At 33.5% G+C, this 25,363-nt stretch overlaps 1 protein-coding gene across 1 annotated transcript in view; it reads left to right on the top strand.

Annotated features, from left to right (window-relative positions):
• Positions 1-25,363, top strand: part of FBXW7 (F-box and WD repeat domain containing 7) — a 164,809-nt gene that overhangs the window by 25,754 nt on the left and 113,692 nt on the right. Inside the window, exon 2 of the mRNA XM_090288212.1 lies at positions 13,424-13,471. The gene's annotated coding sequence lies outside the window, so the exon portion shown is untranslated. The remainder of the gene's footprint in view (positions 1-13,423; positions 13,472-25,363) is intronic.

Here is a 25,363-nt window from a genome sequence, read left to right as displayed (position 1 = left end):
TTAAAAAAGCAAGTCAAAATTAAAGTGAAAATATCTATTTAATTACCAATTTTGATTTACAGAGACATCACTGCACCTTGTTATCTGCAAAAAAATTAAGTAAATACATTGCATCATTATTACTCTAGTATGTAGAAAAAAAATTTTGCCTGAATAGTTAATTGATACTGAGTAGATCAGTTTTATTTTATGTGTAATACTAGAAATGACTTTCTATAATCCTACAAGCACGGTATAGTATGTACTGCAGTGGTTACAATGAAATGAAATATTACCAAAACAATAAAATTATCTTTAGTAGGACAATTTACACTGCTTTAGCTTTTATATTTAGATAAAATTAATTATAATTAAATCAAAATTCAGTTCCCTATTAACACTAGTCACATTTCAAGTGTTCACTAGTCACATGTAGCTAATGGCTAATATATTGGAAATTAAACCTTTAATTGTTGGTTGAATACTGTACTTCCAGGTCGGGAAATTAAAACTTTGTACATTGATTATGTACTTTCTCAAAGTATTTTGGTGACTTGAGACTGGGGATTATAGTCCTTTTATGATAACTCTAATGTCAGAGGAAGAGTACCAAAAGGACTTCTGAATCAAGACCGCTGGGAAGAGCTGCTTAGAATTAAATGCATTTTCTTTGTGGAATGCCTCATAGTCATTAAGCATTAAAAAGAAAATATATCAAACATTGTTTATGGGTAGAAGGATATTTAGTAATTAAAAAGAGCATTTGGAGACACACATTTTATTTGAAATCATGGCTTGACCAACCCCTGTTTTTAGAATTCTTGGAAATAAGATTAAGAATGTCTTATCTGTAGAGGTCTCATCAGGTTTACAATAGACCTTTAGATTAGGAAACAATTTCAGTTGACATGAATTGTGGGAAGATTATTAATGATGTTCAAATAATATTCTGAGTTTGGGTAAATATGAAAATGTTTTATTAAATATAGTTCAACTCCTTTGTGGATTTTAAAGTTAAGAGGGTTTATATCTCAACTATTTATAGTACCAAACTTTTTTCTTTTATTTACAGGGGTGGGCAAAAGTAGGTTTACAATTGTTTGTATGGAAAAATATATAAGAATAAGTGATAATACAAAAGTGTAGCCCGTGTTTTGTGTACTCACAAATGTAAACCAGCAGTAAGTTCTCCACGTTTCTGATTTCTGCTAAGTACAGGAATGCTCTTGCCAGGTTTTGTTCTATTCTCAGTCATGATCTGTGAATATAGGAAAATGTCTAAAGAGCTGTTTTAAAAAGTAGGAGAGTAAGTCCATGAATAAAGAAGGAAGTAAAACTTGTCTTGAGAAAATTGTTTCCAAATGCATTCTGTAGAAACCATCACTAGAGATGGTCCTTGAAGAAAAGGTTCTGTGATTAGGTAAGTTTGAAGGAACATGTATACCATAAAAGTGGCCTATTAAAGATTCACAATGCACAATGTCATATTAAAGACTGAGACATCTTACAAGAAAGAAACTTGCCAAAGCTTGCTTATCCTGCATTTCTTAAACTGCTTGGACAATGAATTCTTTTTATTAAAATCAAACCTGTCTATCCTATGAGAAATGCTGCCCTCTAGAGGCTTAAATTTAATTGCTCTTGCATTTGAGTACCATAATGCTGTCTCATCTTAGTGTGTAGAAATTGTGACAGTTAATACTAAATACATAACAAATTAACCAGATAGAAAAATCTTACGTTGTCTGATTTTAAGAAAATGTAAGGAGATGGAAAGCAATGCAATAAATGCTGCCCCCACCCCTTATTGGACATATGTCATTTTTTATGGCAGCTAATGATCTTCTGAATTTTCCTTATCTAAGGAATTATGGAAACACAGTGCAGGTCTCCAAATTCAAAGAAGTTTCTTGCTGACAGAAGCTGTTTTTCCTTGTCTTTTTTGAGGACCTACAACGATCATATGTATGACAGTTACCATTCAAGGGGAATCCAATTTCTTCATACCTCATCCCACAATCCTCATTTAAAAAAAAAAAAAATCTATCATCATTTAAAAAAAAAGATTTTTGCCAACATTCAGGAAAAACTTCAGGAATAGGAGGAGAAATGGGTCCGATGATGAGAGGGAAACAAGCTTTTTGCTTTGGCTCAGTGTGTTGCCGTGGTGCAGTTACCAGAGATTCTGGATTCAGTCGTCTTGCTCAAGCAACTAGGAGAAGTTGTATTGTTTGCTCCTTGGATTGATTTCAGCATTGGTCTATACTAAATGAAGTTGAATGCCTACAAACTCATAGTTATAATTAGAGGAAGAAGTCAAAAGACTAAGGGAAATAGGACCGATGGAATGGATATTTCATGAAGACCATTCCTACCTCCCCCTTTCTCACTCCATTACCCACAAAGAGGTCCAGAAAATACTGTATTCACCAAGGTAATGAGAAATACTTTGATGACAGTTCCAGAATCTATGGGAAGCAATACACAACAGTCCCCCTTTATCCAGGGTTTTACTTTCTGTAGTTTCAGTTATCTGTGGTCAGCTGAGGTTTGAAAAAAGTAAATTGTAAGTTCTGGAAATAACTAATTCTTAAGTTTTAAATTGGGCACCATTTTGAGTAGCATGATGAAATCATTTGTCATCCTGCTTTGTCCACCAGCTGCATGAATAATCCCCTTTCCCAGTATATCCATGTTGTGAATGATCCCCTTTTCCAGTATATCTGTGTTGTATACACTACCTGGCTGGTTTGGTTCAGTGGATTGAGCGTCGGCCTGCGAGCTAAGTGTCGCTGGTTCGATCTTCCAGTCAGGGCACATCAGAGAAGGAAAACTCTGACTCCAAAAAACCTCCGCTGCCTTGCGGCATACCTCTTCAGGGGAAAGGCTAAGGGAGTAAACCCCGACAGAAAATCCGGAGCCGGAGTCCCTAAGGCGGTTTGACGCTGTAATCAACACCGGCAACTCCTGCGGCGCACCTGAAGCCAAGCTGTATTGACTCCGTCTTTCCCTTGGACCCTTCAGCTGCGAAGAGAGGGGGGGTCTGCTGCATGGGCAACAGCAGACCCTCCATATCACCCTGCCCAGGCTCTGTAGCTTCAGCTTCACTGGAGAGGACACTCCAGCGTCATCGCAAGATGTCGATTCAACATGGGAGGAGACAGATACCGTGTCACTCCCGAGTCGGACTGCACAGCCATTCTCGGCGGTGCAGATAGACTCTTAAGAAGCTACACCATCGTCTCTCGAGATGGACGGCTGCCGACGATACACTACCTGTCTGTTAGGCACTTGGTTGAAGTTATCCATTTGCCCGTTGTAATATCACAAGGCTTGTGTTCAAGTAACTCCTATTTTACTTAATAATGGCCCCAAAGTGCAAGAGTAGTAATGCTTGGAATCTGGATATGCCAAAGAGAAGCTGTTAAGTGCTTCCTTAAGTGAAAGGGTAAAAATTCCCAACTTAAGGAAAGAAAGAACATTAAATGCTGAGGTTGCTAAGATCTATGGTAAGAACAAATCTTCTGTCTGTAAAATTGCAAAGAAAAAATAAATTCATGCTAATTTTGCTGTTGTACCTCAAACTCTAAAAGTTAGAGCTACAGTGTCTGATAAGTGCTTATTTTGAGGGAGACCATATTCACAACTTTTATTACAGTATGTTTTTATAATTGTTCTATTTTATTATGTTATTGTTTTTAATCTTACTGTGCCTAATTTATAAATTAAACTATCATAGGTACATATGTATGGGAAAAAACAGAATACATAGGAGTCAGTACTATCTAGGGTTTCAGGCATTCACTGGGGATCTTGGAACACACACCCCCGTGGGTAAAGGGAGGACTACTATAATTGCACTTGTCTGTAGGTAGCAGGATATACATATTTCTATTAAAGTTGTCTTTCTGGTTTCAGATGGTGGGATTCTAGCGTAACTCTAACTTTCATAGGTAAGGTGGGCATCATTTCAATAAGGTAATATGACGGGCCTGATGATAAAGAGATGTACTGACCTGAATGCTTCTTTTTGGCTGGGACTGAATGATCGTGGGATCCCTAAATTTAAAATAAATGGAGAGCCCATTGAGGTCCTACTTGTTTTGTATAACCCAGCATTTCCTGAGTTTAATAGTTTTCCTTTTCATTACTTTGATTTCTAGTAAAGTTGAATGTCTTTGCATGGATTTTGCTCATTCTTGTCTTCCATGCGTGAATCTTTTCTGTGTTCTTTGCTAATAAATATTTTTTTTCCTCTGGGTGTTGGCTTTTATGTTGATTTTTGGTAATTTTTAAATAATCTGATTAATATTTTTGGTAATATACTTTGCAGATATCATTTCTAACTCTTCCAGGTTTCTCTTCTTCTGCTTGATCATTTAAATTATAATTTCTTGAGCCTTGGTCCTAAGCTGTTTTCTCTCGCTTTTTTGTTCCTTTTCCCCAGGCAGTCTCACCACTTTGATTTCTACTTATCCAAGTTACAGGCCTATTTTATAACTCAGCTACCCTAGAGACAAAATGAATCTAAAAATCTGACCTCATGATAACCTCCATCCCTGTGATTTGACCCTAGTTTACCTTCTTGGCCTTATGACATGCCACTTTCCTTTTTACTCCTTGCTGTGCCATGTTGACCCCATGGTCCAGATGTGATATATATTTTCCTCCAGAGCCTTTGCTCTTGTTATTCCTATATCAATATGCTCCTCCCATTTTATTATAAATTACCCTACTTTAATATATATCAGAGTTACGAACATGAGTCATTAGGAACATGGAAATTGAAACTACTAGATAACCACTACAACTAACTAGAGGGGCTGCAGTTAAAAAGATTGCAACAAACTTTCCAGTAAGACACCCAGAACTCTCCCACAAAATGCTGGTATGAGTATAAAATGGCAGAGTCACTTTGGAAGACCACTTGCTAGTTTCATATAAATTTAAGCATTACACCTACCTTTGGATTCAGCTGTTCTGCTCCTGGGTTATTTTCTCAAGAGAAATGAAAACTTATGTCCACAAAAATCCTTTTTCAAGAATTTTTACACTAGATTTAGTCATAATAGCTAACAACTGGAAACAACTCAAATGCCAATCAGTAGGATAATGGATTAAAAGGTTTGATATCGTGATACAGTGAAATACTGCTCAGTAATAAAAAGGAAGGAATGCGCAGGGGACATGGGTGACTCTCACGTGCTCACCCAGCGAAAGGTGCTGGACACAGAATGGTACGAGTCCATCTATATTAAGTTCTAGAACAGGCAAAACTAACCTGTGGTGAAAAGGATATTGAACAATGGCTCAGTTCTTTGGTTGTGGAAAGTGCTGGAGCACAACTGGGAAGGGGCATGAGGGAGTTTTCTGAAGTGAAAAAAAACCTCAGTGTCTAGAGAGGTGTGGATTACGTGAGTTTATTTGTCAGAGTAGGATGGCGAAGGGGTGTATATGTCAATGTATGCAAGTTTTACCAAAAAAATATAAAAATAAGTTGGGTGGCAGGGAGTGGAGGGTTTAGATGAAACAAGAATGGCAGGATGTTGATGCTGCTAAAGTTGGGTAATGGATATATATGAGTTTATTATACTATTCTGTTTACTTTGTGTTTGAAGTCTTCAACTTAAAAGGGGTTTTTTAATGCAAATGTTATAAAAACATATAAATAGCACCCAAGTTTCCACTACCAGCTTAATAACGAAAACCTTGCCTATATAATTGTCTTCCCTTGATTCCATGACCCCTTCCTCTCACCAGTCACTCTCCTGAATCCCTCTTCACTTTTAAACATTTTCCAAATGTCATTCTAAAGGTCACTTCTTGAAAGAAAGCCTTTCATCACTCAAAACACTCATTAGGTTAAATGTCCCTGTTATGTGCATTCATGGCTTTTATCACATTTGTGATTTATGTGTTTGATTAGTTCATATCAATCTCTCCAGTAGACTTAAGTTTTCAGAGGGCAGGGTATATTTATTCTTGCTTTGTTAGTGCCTAGCATAATAAATTTATTGGACGATTGTGCTGGTGTAGTTTTTTTCTTTTTTAAACTAAAGATATAAAAATTGAAGAGCTATTCTATTATTGAGTACTTTGTTGACTCAATATGTTACAAAAAGTTATGAATGTGAGAGTGATTGATAGGTAGTGATTCTTTTTTTATTTTATTGGCATCTGATTAAAAAAGAAATAACACTATGTCCTTTGATCTGGAACCATGTCCAGAAGTCTACCACTTGCTTCTCAGCTTTATTATGTTGTCTTTCTATTATCTTACTTGGAAACCATGCAAATAAAAGCCTTCTTTGCTGTTTACAAAGATTATTCTAAACATCTCTTCTTTTCTCTAATGCGTTGTTTATTAGGGATGATGATCTTTAAGGGCTTCTTGTTTTCTTATTTTTATACTGATAGTGTATATTTTAAACTTTGATATGCCTCACTTCCAAATGAAGGTATGAACTAATAAATAATAAAGATTGATAAAAATGTTTTGCTTATAATTATACCATTAAACATATTATTATCTCTAATGCAAATACACATTAACAGTATTGATGGAGAAGGATTGTGTTTTGATTTTTGCTATTTTGTATTTCCATGGACTCCTTGGGCAGTTTAACAGAGGAGTTAGATTTCTGTCATGATTGTTTTTAACTTTTGTTTCTTCTTGGGAGATAATATATTATAGTGGCTAAGAGTGTGTAAGACTCAAGCCAGGTTGAGTCCTGGTTCCACTATTTCCTAATCTGTGTGACTGGTCAAGTGCCTTAACTGCTTTGTGTGTCTGAAGTTATTGAAAATAGATGCTTTAGGGTATCCAGGTACCTCAGGAGCAACTTTTCTAAAGAAACAGACCTGAGCACTTTTTATCGAATTTATTGGGGTGACACTGGTTAACAAAATTATACAGGTTTCAGGTGCACAATTCTTTTGTTATAACTTTTTAATGTGTGCCCATTACATGGAATAAAGTCCAAATTCTAAAGCAATGCAAATGTGGCTCTTCAAGAACTGACAGTCATTTTCTGCTAATTTCTTACATGCACGATGTATTTCAGCCTTACTAAATTAATTAAAATTTTTTGAATTTACCATGGTGTTTTATGTATCTCATTTTGTATGAGTTATTCTATATGCCTTAAATATACTGTCCTTTATTTAGCTTCAAAAGTCTCCTCATTGAAGATTTTTATATTGTCTCAGTTCAGTTAATTATATCCTCATGCTAACTATTATTTTTAGTAGTTAGCACTATTAAAAGCTACTTTCCAGTCATTTTTATAAAAAGATTCCTGTTATTTTTTCTCAAATTGAGTTGCTTGAGGGCAAGGACTGGGTATTAATCTTTACAGTATCTTCCATGTCTTGCTTACTGTAGTTGATTGATTTAATGCTGATTGGGTAAATGGAAACATTTTTGTTTTGCATTTTGAGAATATTATAGGGATGTTCCTTTATTTACTTTTTTAAATTTAAAAAAAAAAACACAACACATTGATTTGAGAGAGAGAGACAGAGGGAGAGACATCAATTTGTTGTTCCATTTATTTATGCATTCATTGGTTGGTTCTTGTATGTACCCTGACCAGGGATTGAACCTGCAACCTTGAGGTATCAAGATGATACTCTAACCAACTAAGTGACCTGGACAGGTCAGGTGGTTCCTGTAGTTGTTTATTTGAAGATGGCACAGATTTCTACACTGATTGGTTCTATTGAAAAACAAGAGAATTATATAAAATATAAGTAGTTTCATCTGGGAAGAGTTTTCTGAAGTTGGAACTAATGTGTTATATTGTTAAATTACCTAGAGTGGAAGGTCAAATTTCTAGAATGATTATGTTTTAGTTGTTAAAGTAAATGGCATGTAAGAGAACTTTTAAGTTCATATGGCAAAAACAGGGAAAAACTGCAAAGTTAGAGTCTCTGAGGTTTCTGATGTTTCATAGACTAACAAAAGGTTGCTTTATTAGCAGCGTTAATGAACGAATCGCTTTATTGGCTTAGGCATACTGGTAGCTTTGTCGGTCCAAAGAGCTAAGAGTTCTTATTTCAATTCATGATTATGTTAGAGTAGTGAAGTGAAAGCCGTTGACCTTCTCTTAAGCAGAAAATAGCAAGTTTTTACAAATAGATTAAAGCATTAAAAGGAATGTGATAAAGAACTAACTTATCAAATTCCTTAAAAAATTTGAGTTTCTAAAATCCTTTTGTGTACCAATTTTACAACAGTAAGATTTTAAAAATAGGCTTATTAATTGGAATTAAAATAATAACTTTAATAGGATCGTTTTTTAGAGTTAGGTCTAAATAACTGAAAAAACTGAATTATTAGAATGGATAAACGTTCAGTTCTTCAAATGGTGATATATATTAAGAGCAAGATGAGATGCAGGAAATAATAAACTTTAAAGAAGATGTAATGCCATTCACATGGCCTACCTTCCAAGTTACTTCTTATTTAAGTGATGAAATGCATTTTGCATATTAAAATTATTTGGAAAGTGCTGATTTGTTTCTGTTTATTTACATCAGAGATTAAAGTAGAAGGGGTCACTGAGTACCTGCTTCTAAATTAAAGTTCTTCAAAGCAATAGTTTTAAAACACCAGGAATTACAGAACTAAGGTTTGTATAGCAGCAATTCAGTAAAAAAAAAAATTAAATCTCTTAATGATGGAATATTTAAAAATCTAAAAAATGTAAGGAAAAATATAAGATGCTAATGTATCCTTACTCCAGAATGAACAGATATTAATATTTCGCTGTAATTGTTTCAGAATTTTTAAGCCAAGTTAAAAATACACTTGAACGTTATGAATATATTTCTTTTGCCTCCCTTCTGAGGTAATTACCAAACTGGAGGTATCCTTTACATTTTTATACTTTTACACACACATTTGTAAAAAATGTAAATAATATTAATTTAATTTTAAAAGGTAAATAGTATTGTTTACATACCTTTGCAAGATGCTTGAAAAGATAAATACCGAGTGCTGTGCCTTCTTTGGTAAAGAAATAGAAATGCAACATGAAAGTTTTAAAGTAAAAATTTACATTAAAAAAAAATTATTATGGCGTGAAGTTTTTTGAAGGCCTTTGGAAGGTGGAGATAAACTTGCTTTGCACTGGGTTGATTAGTGAAATATTGTATTTTGGCTAAGTTGAATGAGTGATGGGTAATTTGAGAAATGATTTCTAATGCTTTGTTCCAGATCATTCAAGATCTGATATCTGTGTAACTACTTACAACTTTTGACTAGCTGAGACCTTGCTTTTTAAAATATTCTTCACCAGTCTAGTTGTAACTTTTTCACCTCCAAAATTGAAATACAAAATAAGAATGAAGTAAGAATATTATAGGAATATGTAGTATTTGCACTGTTTTAAGGTGCTAGATTTTCAAATACCACTATTTACATTATTATAATTCATGAACAGTCTTCATTACATTTATTGCTTGAATGAACAGTGTGCAGTGGTGGAATTCATTGTGCATCTTTTGTTTTTGGGGAATACTGTTCATTCTTATCTTCCTCTCTGGAATCTTTGGTATTACTAGAAATCATAGGTTTTAGGTAATTATCCTAATAAACCTCTGTAGACTCTATAGATTTGGGATGGGATCTGTTGGTTCTCAGCTTCATAGTGGACCCTAAATGATGATTCTGGTCCCTTCTCCAGTATTTGTCTGTCTTGTCTTGCTGAGTTGATATTTCATTCTCTTTTAGGAAGATAAGACAAAGTTCTCTTGGGGAGAAGATCCCCCTTTTTGTTCTGAGGTACCTCTCATATGAACAATTTCAAGAGTTGCCCAAAATGGGAACTGGAAGTTTTTAAGTGTTCTTGGTGCAAATATACCATTTAGAAAGATAAGTACCAGTATTAGAAGAAGCGAGTGTCTTTCTGGCTTGGGGTCTTGGGGTGTGGGGTGAGGTGACTAGATTGATTTTTTTAAAAAAATCAATTTCGTGGAACTCTTGCGCTTGCACCTTACATCACAGAACTACAACCCAATGGTTGCTACCTTCAAGTAGAAACTGACGGTAGTTCCTGGCTGATTAAAGGTTTGGAGAGATCTGTACCAGGCCAGGATCTTAGAAATGAAACAACCCAAGAGGGAGGAAAGTTATTGTAAGGTTGAGTTGTCTAAAGTGAAGTTTGTCCAAAGAGGCTCGATCTCTGGGAACTGTTCAGGGAACTGGCTTTTTGGGTGTTCTGCTGTCCTGTTCCTCCCGCCATTGTCTTAAGAGACTCATACAACAAAAAAGTCCCCCAGCTCCAGACAAACAGGTTGTTGTAACCAGGCCAATTTTCATCAGGATAAAACTTTTCAAGTCTGATAAAAAAAATGATGTTATTTAATTTAGAGAATGGAATAAGAAGTTAGTTAAAAAAAACAGTTTTCATGTAAATAAAACAGAAAAAATGGGATAAAAGGACATACAGACAGAACTGTTTATATTTTGAATAAAGAAGGTACCACTGTAAATATTAACCTAAAAGTGTTTAGATGTGTAAGAATATTTATCTGCAAGAATTTTCTTCAAAAGGTTATTTGTTTTAAAAACTCTTAATATTTTTCTAAGCAACAGAGCCAAGTAATTTGCCTTAAAGTTTTTATGAATGCCTGACTTGGCCATGTGATTGCCTTTGAACTCAATTTCTGAGTTAGCGATTAACACTTTTAATATGTGTGTGAAATTACACATCTGGGAACCTATCTTGAGCCTGTCTGTAGAACAGGCATTAGCAAGATATCATGTAAAACTTTCTCTGCTATTAAAGAAAACCGTAAGAGATATCTTGCTGGTAAAACTAATACAAATGACCATACATATTTAACTTACCTTTATACAGTCAGTAGAAATAAATTAAAATGTATTAATAGGATATTGAGGTTTTCAAAGTAATGTGCTTTGTATCATTAGGATGATGACCTGAAGTTACTTCACAGAGAATACTTTTACACCTGGATTGACTCCATGAAAGAAGCCCTGGGCAGGCGTCTCCAGGAGCTGAGCAGGGCTTTGGAGGACAGGACATGTAGACATCACACACTCACAGGGTGGCCAGGAGTCAGAACTGACTCAGTGGCATGTAACACAAATTTTCATCTATTTTATATAAACATTTTTTTTCAAATAAAAATTTTAAAATAAGTAAAATTACATACAGAAAACTATTGACAAACATTTCTATATTGATGAACTTTTACAAAGTGAACGCACATCAACATATCAATTCCTCTGAAGCATCTGTCTATGTCCTGTGCCAAATAATCTCTTCACCCAAAAGGTATCTGTTACCCTGACTTTGTGATAAGACATTAGTTTAGCTTGTTTCAGAAATTGACCACACACACACACACACACACACACACACACACACCCCTTCACACAGTATTGTGTTTGTAAGATGTATCTTATTTTGTGTGTGGCATTAGTTTTCTCATTTTCACTGAGGTCTAGGAATTAATTTTATGAATATAACAGCTTATTTCTCCCTTCTGCTGATAGACATTTGGACTATATTCAGTTCTAGTCTCTTTAAATAATGCTGCTATGATAAATCTGTACATATCGTTTTGTGCACCTACTTACACGTGACTGTTGATTGTATACCCAGGAGTAAGTAGTGTTACTTAGTCATTGGCTGTGTGTATTTTCACCTTCAGTAAATACTTCCAAATAGTTTTCTGTACTGGTTATACCAATTCTGTTGCTGCCTGCAGTGGATGAGAACACCAGTGCCGCATATTCTCACTTACACTGGCGTTGTCTGGCTTTTAGGTAAAGTAGTCATTTTGGTGGATAATTGTATCTAATTGAGCTTTTTTATCTGTATATTCCTTATGATTAGTGAAATCGAGCACCTTGTCAATATGTTTATTGGGTTTTGAAATTATCTTTTGTCAGTTTTTGTTTGGTCTTTAGCCTATCTTAAGAATTGGGTTGTCTTTTTCTTGGTAATATAAGGGTTTTAAAACATATTTTGTATGTGAGTTATTTTTTGCACATGTGCCTTGGTATTTTTTCTACTCTGTAGCTTTCATTTTCACTTTTTTACAAAACAACTTTTAATGCTAATAAAGTCCAATTTTTGTTTTGATCATTTCTGTCTTAAAAAATCTGCCTACCTCAGAAGCATGGTGATATTTTGCTGTCATCTTATAAAAAGTTTTATTGTTTTAAACTATTGTTTAAGTTTCAAATATACTTTTTTCTTCTCCCCTGTCCCATGACTTGTGGATATGGATGTAATTCATTTGATTGATTTCGATTTTAATAGTACTAGTGATAGAAAATTTTACTGTTATGGTTTCTTCATAAGAAAATATTTTTATTTTATTTTTATATATGACATTCTAATTTTGAGTATGGTAACATTTTCTGGTAGTTAAGATGGATTTCTTTATTCTGGTGATTCTTTAAAAGGAATTTAAAAACATCTTTTTTTTTTTTTTTACTTTCAAAGACGCAATCCGTTTTATTTCTAAAAATGTCATGTTCTATTTTACTTTATTTTTGAGGAGTCCTAGGATAGTGCCCTAAAAACATGGGGTTGCGCAGTCACAGGTAGCTCCTATATTTCAGCAGATTACTTAATCTCTGTAAGGCTTAGCTTTTTTATCTATGATATTAGGAGTAAATGAGGTCATTTAAAAAATATGTATTTTTCAAGTTCTGAGCAATGTGCCTGACAAAGAATAAGAGCTCTATAATATTTAGTATTTTATTCTTGAATTTTTGAACTGTATTTTGAAGGTTATTTTGACTTGAGATGACTGAAAGGATATGTAGTATGTTTATTATAAAATTATTTACAACTAACTTTTGTAAACAGTAAAATTAATGTCAGTATACATTTTTTATTGTGATTAAAATATTTTAATTTTTTTTTAGTACTGACATAGTACTAGTGTTAATTTTTAAATAAAAATAAAATTAAACAGTTTTAAAAATATCTTTCCAAGTTTTGACTCTTAACTCTGTAGATGCTACAGTAAGATTGTGTGGGTCACACTTCAAAGTGGTAACTAGGCACCAGGATGTAGCGTATGACATTATATGTTGATGGCTAGGAAGAATTTAACACATGAATGCTTCTCTGAGACATTGTTAGCATGCTGTTGTCTAGGTCTATAATATTTGAAATCTGATTTATTATAGAGCTCACTGTTTTTGCAGTCTAGTAAATTCTGCCAATATCTTAATAGTTTGTTAACTTCTCCATATTGTTATATATGAAATTTTAATTATGTACAAGATTAGGAAAAAAATTGTTTTATATTTTTCATGTGCCAAAGTTTTAGCTGTGATTTGGGTTTTAAAGTGTCAAAAAAGATAAATTGATTTCATAAATGGGATTCTTGGGTAGATTTTACAGAGTGGGGTTAATTTCTGAAGTTGAAAATTTATTTCTTATTTTTTATTTAGGGAGTCTCAGCCATCAGTGGGATTTTTAAAAGGCTATTTAAATATTTGGTAAGTACACACTCTTCATATTAAATAGTTTGCATGTTACTTAAGTTTACATGAATGTTACATTAATGACATTTACAATAGTCACTGTAAATGACAATTATAATTTATATTTCTTTTAATTTTTACCCAACACTGGAATTTCTTCTGTTTTCATTTATTCTGCTCTCCTTCTGATTCTTTCTTCACACTGTATTTAGGAAATTCTTTTTGTGTGTAGCCTAAGTATTAAAAGAGTTTAGAGAAAGAAATAGCCTTATCAGCAGAAATGCTAATGCTTTGTGAATGAAACAGGATTTTTCCTGCTTAAGGTTTTTGTAACAGTTTTCTATTAGTTGTTGATACTAATAAAAATTTCTTCTTTAGCCTTCCATTACTTGAGTCCTCTTCATATTTGGTCCTATTTACCACAAAACATGAACATGAAGACCAGTACTCTGGTCAGGCCCTATGCTGTTTCCTCTCTGGGCTAGCCTAGTTTCTTTTTGATAACATTATAATGTGAAACATGTGATAGGTTTCTATAATTAAGAATTTCAAAAACTAGATAAGGTTTTTACTTTTTAATTTTTGAGTAGTTGTAGGAGAGTAAATCTCAATGTGTTTTACTTCAGCTATATAGTATTTATATAGGTATAATACTGCCTTTGTTAATCATGTAGATGTTAAAATTATTAAATATTTTTCGACAGTGTGGCAGTAAATATGGAGGCATTGGTTAATCAAGTGTTTTCATAATTTTTTTTATTGTTTAATATCAAAGTATTTTTAAGGATAAGTACACTTACTTGATTAGTAAAAGGCAATTTCCTAGCTACATGAAAAGATATTTAATAATAAACATTGGTTTCTTTTATTATAGTTTTTAATGTGTTTGAAACAAAAAATATTCAACCAAATTATTTTTCTAAAATTTTATAATAATCATAATTGATGCTTAAATATTCAATAATTATACTATTGTTTACTGTATATTTATAACAAATGTAACATTTTTAGGAGCAAATGATGTTGCAAGAATTTTTTAAACAAATTTTTACTACTTTAAAATGTAACTGATATGTAGTGATGTATTAAATAGAAAAGAGTAATTTATTGACATTTTTTCCTCATTGATACATGTATTTGAGTTAATCTGAGGGAAGTAATCATCTTTGCATTATATATGTGTATGACATATATTTCCTTTTTGAAAATTTATTCATTTATGTTTAGTGACTGCTTTCTTGAAATATAGTTCACATATCAGAAAAGTCATCTCTAAGTGTATAAGTCAGTGGTTTTTAGTGTATTCAGAGTTTTGCAATAATTATTACATTCTAATTTTAAGATACTTTAGCACCCCACAAACCCCTTTATCTTTTAGCAGTAACTACCTATTTCCTTTAAATCCCCTGCCCCTAAATGCTCTAGGCAATATACTCCAAGTTTCTATGGATTTGTCTCTTCTCGACATTTCATATTGATTGGAATCATACAATACTTTTTCTTTTGTATATACCTTCTTTCACTTAGCATAGTATTTTCAAGGCTTATCCATTTTGTAGCAGGTATCACTCATTTTTATGGCCAAAATATATCCCATTGTATATCACATTTTGTTCATCCAGTCATCGGTTGACAGGTTGTATCTTCTTTTTGGCTATTAGGAATGCTTCTTCAGTGAACATTTTTGTGTAAGTTTTTCTGTGCACACTTTTACATTCTTTTAGGTGTATACTTACCAGAATGTAATTGCAGGGTAATAGTCACTGTATTTAGCTCTGAGGAACTATCAAAAATGGCTGCAATATTTTACAATTCCACTGGCAGTGTATGAGCGTTCCAATTACTTCATATTCTCACAGACACTTATTCTTGTCAGTCTTCTTTGGATTTTCTCTATCTTAATAGATGTGAAGTGGTATTTTATTGTGGTTTTGATTTTTCATCTTCATAATTACTAATGATAAGCATTATTTCATGTGTTTATTGACCATTTACATACATTCTTAGGAGAAATGTCTGTTCAAATCCTTTGCTCATTTTCAGTTGGGTTGTCTTTTTATTATCAAATTGTAAGCATTCATTCTATATTCTGAAAACTAGTCCCTTATGAAATATATAATTTATAAATACTTTCTCCCATTCTGTGAATTGTCTTCTCACTTTCTGTTGTCTTTTGAGCACAAAAGTTTTTAATTTTGATGAAATCCAAATTGTCTGTTCTTTCCTTTTGTTGCTATGCTTTTGGTGTCATACTGAAAAATCTTTTAAGTAAATATTCATTGATAGTCTAGGTCTGTGACAAGGTTTTAATTATTACAGGATTATAAAGCATTGGCATTTCCTGTGTTTGACAGCCAAAGCCCAAAGGAAGCAATTATTCTTGTATTTGTGCTTCGATTCCTCAGCTAATTGTTTTAAGCAAAACGTTATGTTTGGATCCCATGTGTTACCCTGAAAATGTTAGCTATGTATGACATGTTTATTGATGCTAGTCTTGTCAGTTCATATTTGGTTTTTAGACTGTAGAAGAATTTAATGCTTTAGTTTATCATGGCACTTACTGAGTATTTGATTTTGTACCTTAATAAAACCATTGCTTTTTAGGCTAAGCATATTAACAAATCTCTTAAATCTTCCCTGTGAAGAAACAATAGCTTTGGTGAATCTTAATGATTTTAATCTTGTGCAGGATATTTGCAGACAATGATATTTCAGTGTTTTTGTAAACCTACATATGGAATATGTCTATTTTCCTCTGCTTTATGAAGTATGTCTTTCAGATTTTTATGGGACCATTTTAGTTCCTTATTTTTTATTATAATGTGGCTTTTATCAATTGAAGGCATATTTCAGGACATATTGGTCTATAATGTTGTCTATATTATTTTTTTAGAGAAATGGCATTTAACAGTGGAATGTCACCACTCTTAGTAGCATTGGCTTTTTATGTAAGGGCAAAGGGGTTGTAATATAGTGTAATACATTTATTTTTCTTAGGGAAATTTACTTCTTTGTATCTTTTGTATTGTCTAACAATATTCTGTGTTAACTTCAAATAACCAAAAATCTATTTTAATGAAATTTTATAGAGCTAAGATTATTGATATTCTTCTTGTTGATTTTAAATCATGGTGTTTATTGTTTAACCATCATTTAAGTGCCCAGTGTATGGGTAATATTGTTTTTCACATTGATATTTTTGTAGTTTGTATTATACTGTCCTTGGACATTTTGTTTTGCAGTGGAAAAGGAAATGAAGTTTGATGTTATGCCATTTATGATGATAAGTTTTCTATTGTGATAAAAAAAAAAGTGAAAGATTTAGTTGAGAAGAGTTACATCCTCCTACAGTATGTGTCACATGTTGTAGTTAGAGGATTCGATGACCTGTTTATGGCTGAATTAAGGCAAAATGGCTTTTGTGCATTCTTTCCCTTTTCCCTTCTCTTGTTCTGTATGCTTATTAACATAATTATTGAGTCTCTATTAATTCTCTTTGAGCATTTATATTTGAAATGGGGGTTTAATATTAGTATAGACCTTTATTTTTTACAAGGGTAAGGACTACTCTTTAGTTAAGCTGCTAATTTATCATTAAAGTCAATAGGGGCTGCTTTATACTATAGGTAGCAGCTTCTCAGCACATATCCTAGAGTTTGCTACTCTGCTGATCGATAATACACCTTAGAAATATTGGTCATGGTTGGTGAGGGTTGTATGGATAGCACTATTCTTTCTCAGAAGGTACTTTCATTGTTTACTAATCTTTATTCTAAATGTCACAGTGTTTTTGCATAAATGTCTGAAAACCATTGAAAAATAGTATTGACTCCTTTTTTTCCCAGTATAGTTACTGTAGCAACCACATAATGGAGGGAAGTTTTCCTAAAAGCTTTTTATTTCTTCCTAGGATCACATTTTAAATGAAAAACTTAATCCAGAATAACCCACATTCAATCTGGTAGCCATCTCAATGTTATTCTTAGTAATTCCCAGGATTTCCATTCTCCTGATCATTACAAATTTCCCAGACTGTTAATCTGAATAATTACAGTTGTTCATTTCTCCTGTTTTGTTCCATGTTCATGGACTGCCTAGAGTGATATCAATGACCCCTCTCAGGGGCTCCTAGTACATATTGACATTTCCCCCATAGTTTAGCTTCAGTGCTTCCTTTTTGATCTGCTTCATTCTGAATATTAGTTATTTGGAACCTTTCCACTGCCCTCAAATGATCAGTCCTCTCTCTATTTTTCTTACTCCTTTTTCACTTCATATTTTATACTTTCTCTCATTTCAGTCTGTCTTTACTGAAATAATAAAATTTTTTATTTCTTTAAAATGTAAACATCTGTATTCTTAATCTTATCCCTTCTTCCCTTCACTGGAACCTTCCTGTTTTCAGTATTTCTTCTCCCTCTTATGTCCTGTGCTGGGTTGTTTGCCTCATCACACTTAATCTTGAAAAAAACTTTACTTCTACTCCTCTTATCCTTCGATTATCACCAAACTTGTTTGATTTGTAGTCAACTCCGAGTGTCCAATATCTTAACTTTTGTTCAACCACCTTCTGTAGATTTCTGCTAGTGTTCTGCTTTCTCAAGTGAAAGTAAACCACATCTCTTACAAAACCAGGTAGATAGGCATTGGTTAAGCTGATATGAAAATGCTCTGCTCTGTATCATCCCCAAGACGAGATTGGGTTCCAGTTGCTAAACCTGTGTCTTTACATTTCTCATCCTGCCCTGCCTCTTTCAGCATTTGGTAGTTTGCTTCTTAGCATTCACTTCTCCCTCGTCTTTTGTTACACTGTACTGTAACAGTTTTTCTACTATGTCCAACTAAATATTTGTTCTCCTTGTTACTGCTTTTTCCTTCATACATCCCTTAAATGTAAACTGGGTTGGAGCTTTGCTCTTTGTCCCTCCTAATTATGTCATATATTTCTAGGCAATTGGTCTCTTGTTTTCATTTTTTGTGATGACTCCCAGATGCCACATTTTCCTTCATTACCTGTTTTACCTCAGACATTAAGTTCTCAGTACCCCCAAATTATTATTTCTCAACCTGAAGAAGTTGCTTTTACAATGCTTGATATATTGTTGGAACTCAGTAAATACTTGTTGAATCAGTGAATGTACTCAGTATCTGAAGCTCCCAGTCTGTTCCGTTTGTTCTTTTTTCAGGTAGTGATTTTAACCATTCTCTTAGTCTCGTGTCACATCTGTGGCAAACTCTTGTTGACACTTGTTACCATAGTTTGGTCCTAAGCTTTAACTGATGAGGCAAATGATATTCTTATTTGCATATGGTAGAAATAAGAGTCACAGAGATTGTGATTTGCTTATGGTTTTGCAGGTAGTGGTGGCATTGAAAATTAAAATGAAGTTTCTGATTACATGTTTCCTGGTTTTCACAGAATACATTCAATGATAAAAGCAATCAATGTACAGGCAAGAAACTACTCTCTATGTACTATGAGTTAAGAGAGAGAAGAATGGAAGGTGATAGTACTTAAAATTCTTGTGTGATGAAATGAAGGCCCTAATTTGATGGAGGAATGGAAATCAAGAATATGAATTTTTCAATCAACATTAATAGAATTTTGAGATTCTGACATTCTGTAATGATGCAGTCATACCAGTAAAGTAGTTATTCCTGAGGTAGCAATTATAAAATCTGGGTAAAATATTGAAAGAAAAACTGTTTAAAAGCAGTGGAAAATGGTCAAAAGGAGGCAGGAGCCAGATGAGAGGTTATCCTTTAAAGCCTGCAATTGCAAATAAAAACCCTAGAATACAGAAGAAAAAGATCTGGAAGAACAGAGTTAAGATTGAATACACAGATATTTATAAGTTGTATTACACTAATAAGTTATAACTGTTAACAAAAGCTACCACCTAAAATTACAGTTAACCCTTGAACAATGCAGGAGTTAGGCATACCAACCCTGTGTACCAAAAATTTGCATAGAAATTTTGACCAGCAAAAAACTTAAGTTGTCCTTCAGTATCCATGGGGGATTGGTCCAGGACCCCAAGTAAATACCAAAATCTAAGGATGCTCCTTTATACAGAATGGCATAGATCAAGGCATACAGTTAGCCTTCCACATCCGTAGACTTCCAACTGCAGATCGAAAACAGTACAGGCATTTATCAATAAAAAATCCACATATAAGTGGACCCACAAACTTCAAACTCATGGTGTGGGTCAACTGTATTCTAACAAATAATGCACTTCCACTTTCTGAATAATTTCTTAAGTAATAAATACAAATTTCTAAATAAGGTCAATGTGTGTGGCTTTTAAATAACTATTGTTCAAATGTTTTATAAAATAGTTTGTTTTTAAAAAGCCATCAGGAAAATTTATAGCAAATTGCTTTTATGTACCCATTCTTTCAAGAGGAAACTGCTAAAAGACTTTCGTAATAATGACATCTCAAGAATAAGTATACATAGTCTACTAAGATGTTTGTTCTGGAGAATACTGATATTTTTAAACATTAATTTATATAAAAATGCAAACCTTGTCACTTCAATTGAAACTAAAGTACTTTGCGCAAGAACATAATAGAAGAACAAATGTATGGTACACAAATAACTGCTATTCCAAGGCAAGAAGGGCCGGAGTTACCGTGTAAACTGTAGGAGAGAATTCAGGTAAGCTACCCTGTTGCTATCTAACAAGGATCCCCTTTACTCCAGCTCCCCATCATATGTTCTTCATTTCCTTTGGTGTTCTCACCATTGCTAAATTGAAAATCAGTGTTTAAATTTAAAACAAAATTTAGTGCTATTTAAGTGTGGAATTCCTAAATATTATAGTTCCCTCTTCTGTCTTTTCAGTGCTATTGCACCATGTTAAATTTTTCAAATTAATTTCAACAGTGTTCAAAAATTACCAGTAGACTTAAGTTGCTATTTGATTCTCTGGAGTTAGAAGGATGTTTTTTGTAGGATCTCTATATCTAGTATTTCTTTTGAGGTTGAAATTTGGTCACAGTCATGATCTAAAGTTATTTGTAGGACCTCTAAGAGATTAGGGCACAAAGTGAGTGACAGTGAAGAAGCATATAGTTTCAGAATCTAGGACTGCTAACGTGGATTCTGCACGTCAGTGGTATGATAAAGAGCATGGGAGGTGCTCTCAAGTGAATGAACTAGAAGAAACATACCACCGACAAAGAGTGGTTCTTATTTGGATTCTGTTTAGATCAAATTACCTAGAAAAGACATTTATGGTACAGTCTTGGAAATGCAAATATTGACTGGTACTTAGTAAACCAAGGAAACTGTTATTTTGATAGGTGTGCTGTAGTGATGTGTGACTGTATAGGGCCAGTGGCAAAATTATTTAAAAATATGTGATATGTGTGGGTGGGGGAGGGAGTGCCATGATGTTCGGGATTTACTTTATCTCAAAACAAAAGATTAAAAGACACAGCATTATTGGTAATATCTTGAGTAATTGTTGAATAGGGGTGATGTGTAGATATATAGTAATTCATTCCACTCTTCTCTTTTCTTTTATATATAATTGAAAATTTTTCATTAAAAGTTTTTATTTTTTTGTCCACTGACCACGTTTTTGCTGCTGCTGCTGCTTCTCTCCCAACACTTGAAGTTCTAGAGAAATGAAATTTAATTTATTTGTGTTAAATCTGACCAATAGACTTATTTGCAGAAAGAAGTAATTTTCAAACTGTGCCAGCAGAGAGGTAGCTGCACCAGTAATAATGATTCCATGTACTAGCACCCGACCACGCACTGTACAGACACCATATTCCTCCTCAGAATCCTCATCGAGGTTATCTCTGTTTCACAAATGAGAAAGTGGATGGCTAGCAAAGTTATTTCGCTTGCCGCTTAGCAGCGCTCCTAAGTAGCAATGCCAATATTTTAAACTATTTCTCTCCGATTTTGTGTTCAGGCATTTTGGGGGGGGGGGGGGCGGCGGAAATACCAGGAAATATAAATTTAGCAGAAGTAAGATTCATGCTTCTATGGATAGAAGAATTAGGCTAAAATGCTGTCCCAGTACATTTTTCCCAACCTAGTGTCTACATGTTGATTGCCCCGAGTTAAATATCAAATGGGGAAAAAACGAATAATGCTAAATGTGAAACTAGTCTTTCTTGACTCAAAAGATTTGATGAAATTTGGATTCCCTGTCTCCTCATTTTAGTACTCCTCTTTTTGGGAGTCCCATTCTCCTAGTTTTCCCCCCATCTAGCTCTGCAGATGCCTCACTCACCTGTATTAGCTCATTCAGGCAATTCTCACGCCTCCAAGATCCACACCTAGCAGGTCCCAACACTCCACCACCCAGGCCCACCGCGTAGCCTCGGAACCTGAGCACTGATGACTACGCGCAATGAAATCTGCCTACGGAATGTATGATGAGAGGTAACATAACATACAGCATAGCCTTAAGTCAGAGAGGGGGCACTTTTTTTTTTCCCTTTGAGACTGAGAGACCTTTAACACTTCCCAGCCGATATCATATTGACAGTGATTTACTTTGTCTTTGTGGAAGACCTGTCTTGCCAAACATTGCCACTTCTTGCCTGCTTTTTTTCTTTAAAGTAAGTTCTTTTAGGCAGCAAAATTTGAATAATCCCATAATGTGTAGGTCAGAATAAAATTCAGCTTCCTTGGCCACAAATACAATAATAAAATTATTCTTAAATCTTTAAACATATTATTTATATTTTTAATAAGAGAATAAGACTTTTCCTGGCCATTTTATTTTTTCTTCTGTTTTTTCCTTGTTAGCAGTTATCACTGTCTACTAAAGGAAGTATTTGTTTTGCTTGTTGTGTATCTCCTACCTCAAATGTGGGTTCAAGGAAGGAGGCGGGGAGTGGGGGAGGGCGTTATCTGTTTTGTGCATTGCTACATCTTCATTACCTATAGCACCTGGTAGGTACTTAGTAAATAGTTGAATGATTGAATAAATAAATCGATGGGAACTTACATTTTTTTTAGTGATTGATCAGAGAGAGAGACAGAGACAGAGAAAGAGAAAGAATCATTGATTTGTTGTTCTATTTACTTATGTGTTCATTGATTGATTCTTGGATGTGCTCTGACTGTGGATCAATCTGAAACCTTGGCATATGGGATGATGCTGTAACCAACTAAGCTACCCAGCCAGGGCGGGAACCAGAGCTTTTGAAAACTGAGGATGTGGGGTTTGGCCAAGGACAGAACCCAGGAGAACCCTTTTGAAAAGTAATGCTATGGGACTTACAGAGGAAAATGTGGGCCAGTACATAAAAATTTAAGGGGTAAGAAGCCATTTTTCTCCTGTTTGACTGGAAAGCCTTAAAATATCAGACACTGAACATATTCTCAGCAATAGAAATTGCTACAGAGTAATTAAATTATACTGTAATTCCTCTGATTGTCTTTCATATAGTCTTAAAAGTTTCTCCTCCCTAATCATCTGTTTACTACTGAAAAGCAATCCCTTCCTTAGATGTCTTTTAGTTAAAGTTTATGTCTTTTTTTCTTAAGGAAATTAAAAAAAATTTTTTATAGGTGAGATGAATTTTAGAAACTTATATGGTTTCTTTTTATATTAAAAATACATGTCACATTTCTCCTTTTCCTAACAACTGATTTTTTTCAATGTATATGTGTTTACTAGCTAGATTTTAATATCCTGCTGCATGGACATAATTATCAGTTATCTACAACTTTAGAAAAACAGATGTTAATTTTTAACAGTACTTTGAGACACAATTAATAATAATCATGCTCAATAATTAAGATGACTATTAAAAATGACATCAGTGAAAATTCAGAAACACTTTATATTTGTATTATGAAGTGAATGTTTTTAGAATCACTGCTTTTAAAATTACTGAAGATCTTTTTATAACCCTAAATTGTAAGCCTTGACTTAAGAAAAAATGTGAGTGAAAATATTTAGTGAATTTCAGTTCTTTTTGGTCTTGGGACCCCTTTACATTCTTAAAAATTATTGAAGACCCCAAAAGAGCTTTGATTTATTTGGGTTTTATCTCTTAATAGTTACCCTACTAGAAAGTAAAACTAAAAGTATTTATTTATTAAATTCACTTCTAAGTAATAGCTAATTACATGTTAACACAACATATTTTGGGGGGAAGTAGCCATATATTCCTGAAGTGAAAAAAATTAATGAGAAAGATGACATTGTTTTATATTTCTGCAAATATACTGTATTTAAAAGTCTGGCTTAATAGAAGATATCTGTTTATGTATTCAGTTTGTTGTAATATTACATGATACATGTGGTCTGAGGAAACTTACTGTATACTCCTGGCAGATTGAGTGAAAAACACAATAATGTCTTAGTATTATGAAAATAATGTTGATCTCATAGATTTCATGTAAAGATCTCAAGGAGCCCCAAAGCCCATATTTTGAGAATTGGAATTATTTTTCACTGGAATACTATTTGTGGTAGTATAGAGTTTAAAATGAAAGAATAGTTTTAAAAAATATGATAGTGTCAACTGGATAAGTTTCTATTTGATATGTTTTACTTCAGGGAACTATTGAGGTTAACTTGTACTTACTAATGTATATAAATTTGGGCATCGAGAGAGGGTGTCCCGACCTGCAGTGCTGTGTTTTCTGGTTACACGTCCTTTAGACTACCATGTAATAGAATGGTTACCTTATTAGAGAAGTAGAAATTAATTCAATGGAAATAGATTGTTAATTTTTTTTTTTAAGTTTCTGACATTTAGAGTTACTTGAAGTTAAGGAGGAAAGCACAGCTTTAAAATTCAGTTCATTAAAAAAATAATCATGATGCTTAATTGTCAGTAGTGAGCAAATATTAATGTTATCTCTTTTTAAACATATCTATAACTAGACAAAGATAAATATTGTTTTTCATAAATAATATTTTGCTTTTGTAATGATAGTTTTTAAAGCTTCATCTTTGTTGGTTTGCTTTCTCCCTCCATCTATATGCAGCCTAAGAGTCAGTGGTACATTAAATTAGCTGACATGGAAGGAAAAGTAATAAATAATGAAGATAGCCCTTATTGCTTATGTTCTATTTGAGTTATAGCTAATGTAGGATCCGGAGGGTATTGGCAGGGGAACAAGAGGGATGAAGCATTACATGTCAAATTATTTCACAAGTAATCTATACCTTGGATCTTTTATTTCATGGTTGTGTTTAAAAACAACATCGATGCTGAAAAGCTAGTAAAATAGCTTACTTTTATTAATAGCAAAATGCATTTGGTGGGAATGTTTATTGATGCTTACCTGGAATATTAGATAATGATTTATTTACAGGCTTTTGTTAATTATAAAGCTAATAAAAAATTCAAATTATTACGGGCATGTTATATATTTGTTGATAATATAACTCATATGAGGTTTTAAATGCACGGCACATTATTCTTGTGTTAGGACGTTGTATTAATATTTTCATTCTCTCTCTTGGCTTCCCAATCTCACACATTTGCTAGGAGCAAGTGCATCAGCAAAAGTAAGACTTGTTCCCTCAACGTGTCTGACATGCATCTGAAAATGTGGCAGAGCAGAGCTATAGCTGGAGTTTGGAAGTTCTTTTTGTTAAGTCATACAAGAAACTTAAAGTATTAGTATTTCACATTTTCCACATACTGTGCTCTTTCGTTGAATAGCTGTGTAGCAAGCAGCACATAGGAAGAGCAGAGTTCTTGTCTATACCAACTCAGTCGCATCTGCAGGTGAGGATTTAAAATCTGTGCAGCAGACAGTACCTCCAGCAGGCGAGTAAAAGGTTACTGTATTATTTTGCTTATTTGTTTTCATAGCCTTTATCTACAAAAGCTGTTTTTGTTTTTTTTTTAATTCAGTGTGAAGTGCATGCCTGTTTTTAGATGCTCTGGAAATTGATTTAAGTATAA

This window comes from Furipterus horrens, unplaced genomic scaffold (assembly GCF_987537825.1).
Source record: "Furipterus horrens unplaced genomic scaffold, mFurHor1.1.pri manual_scaffold_10, whole genome shotgun sequence".
Classification (NCBI taxonomy): Eukaryota; Metazoa; Chordata; class Mammalia; order Chiroptera; family Furipteridae; genus Furipterus; species Furipterus horrens.
Note: the sequence above shows the minus strand (reverse complement) of the source record. Positions and strands in the feature narration are given on the sequence as shown.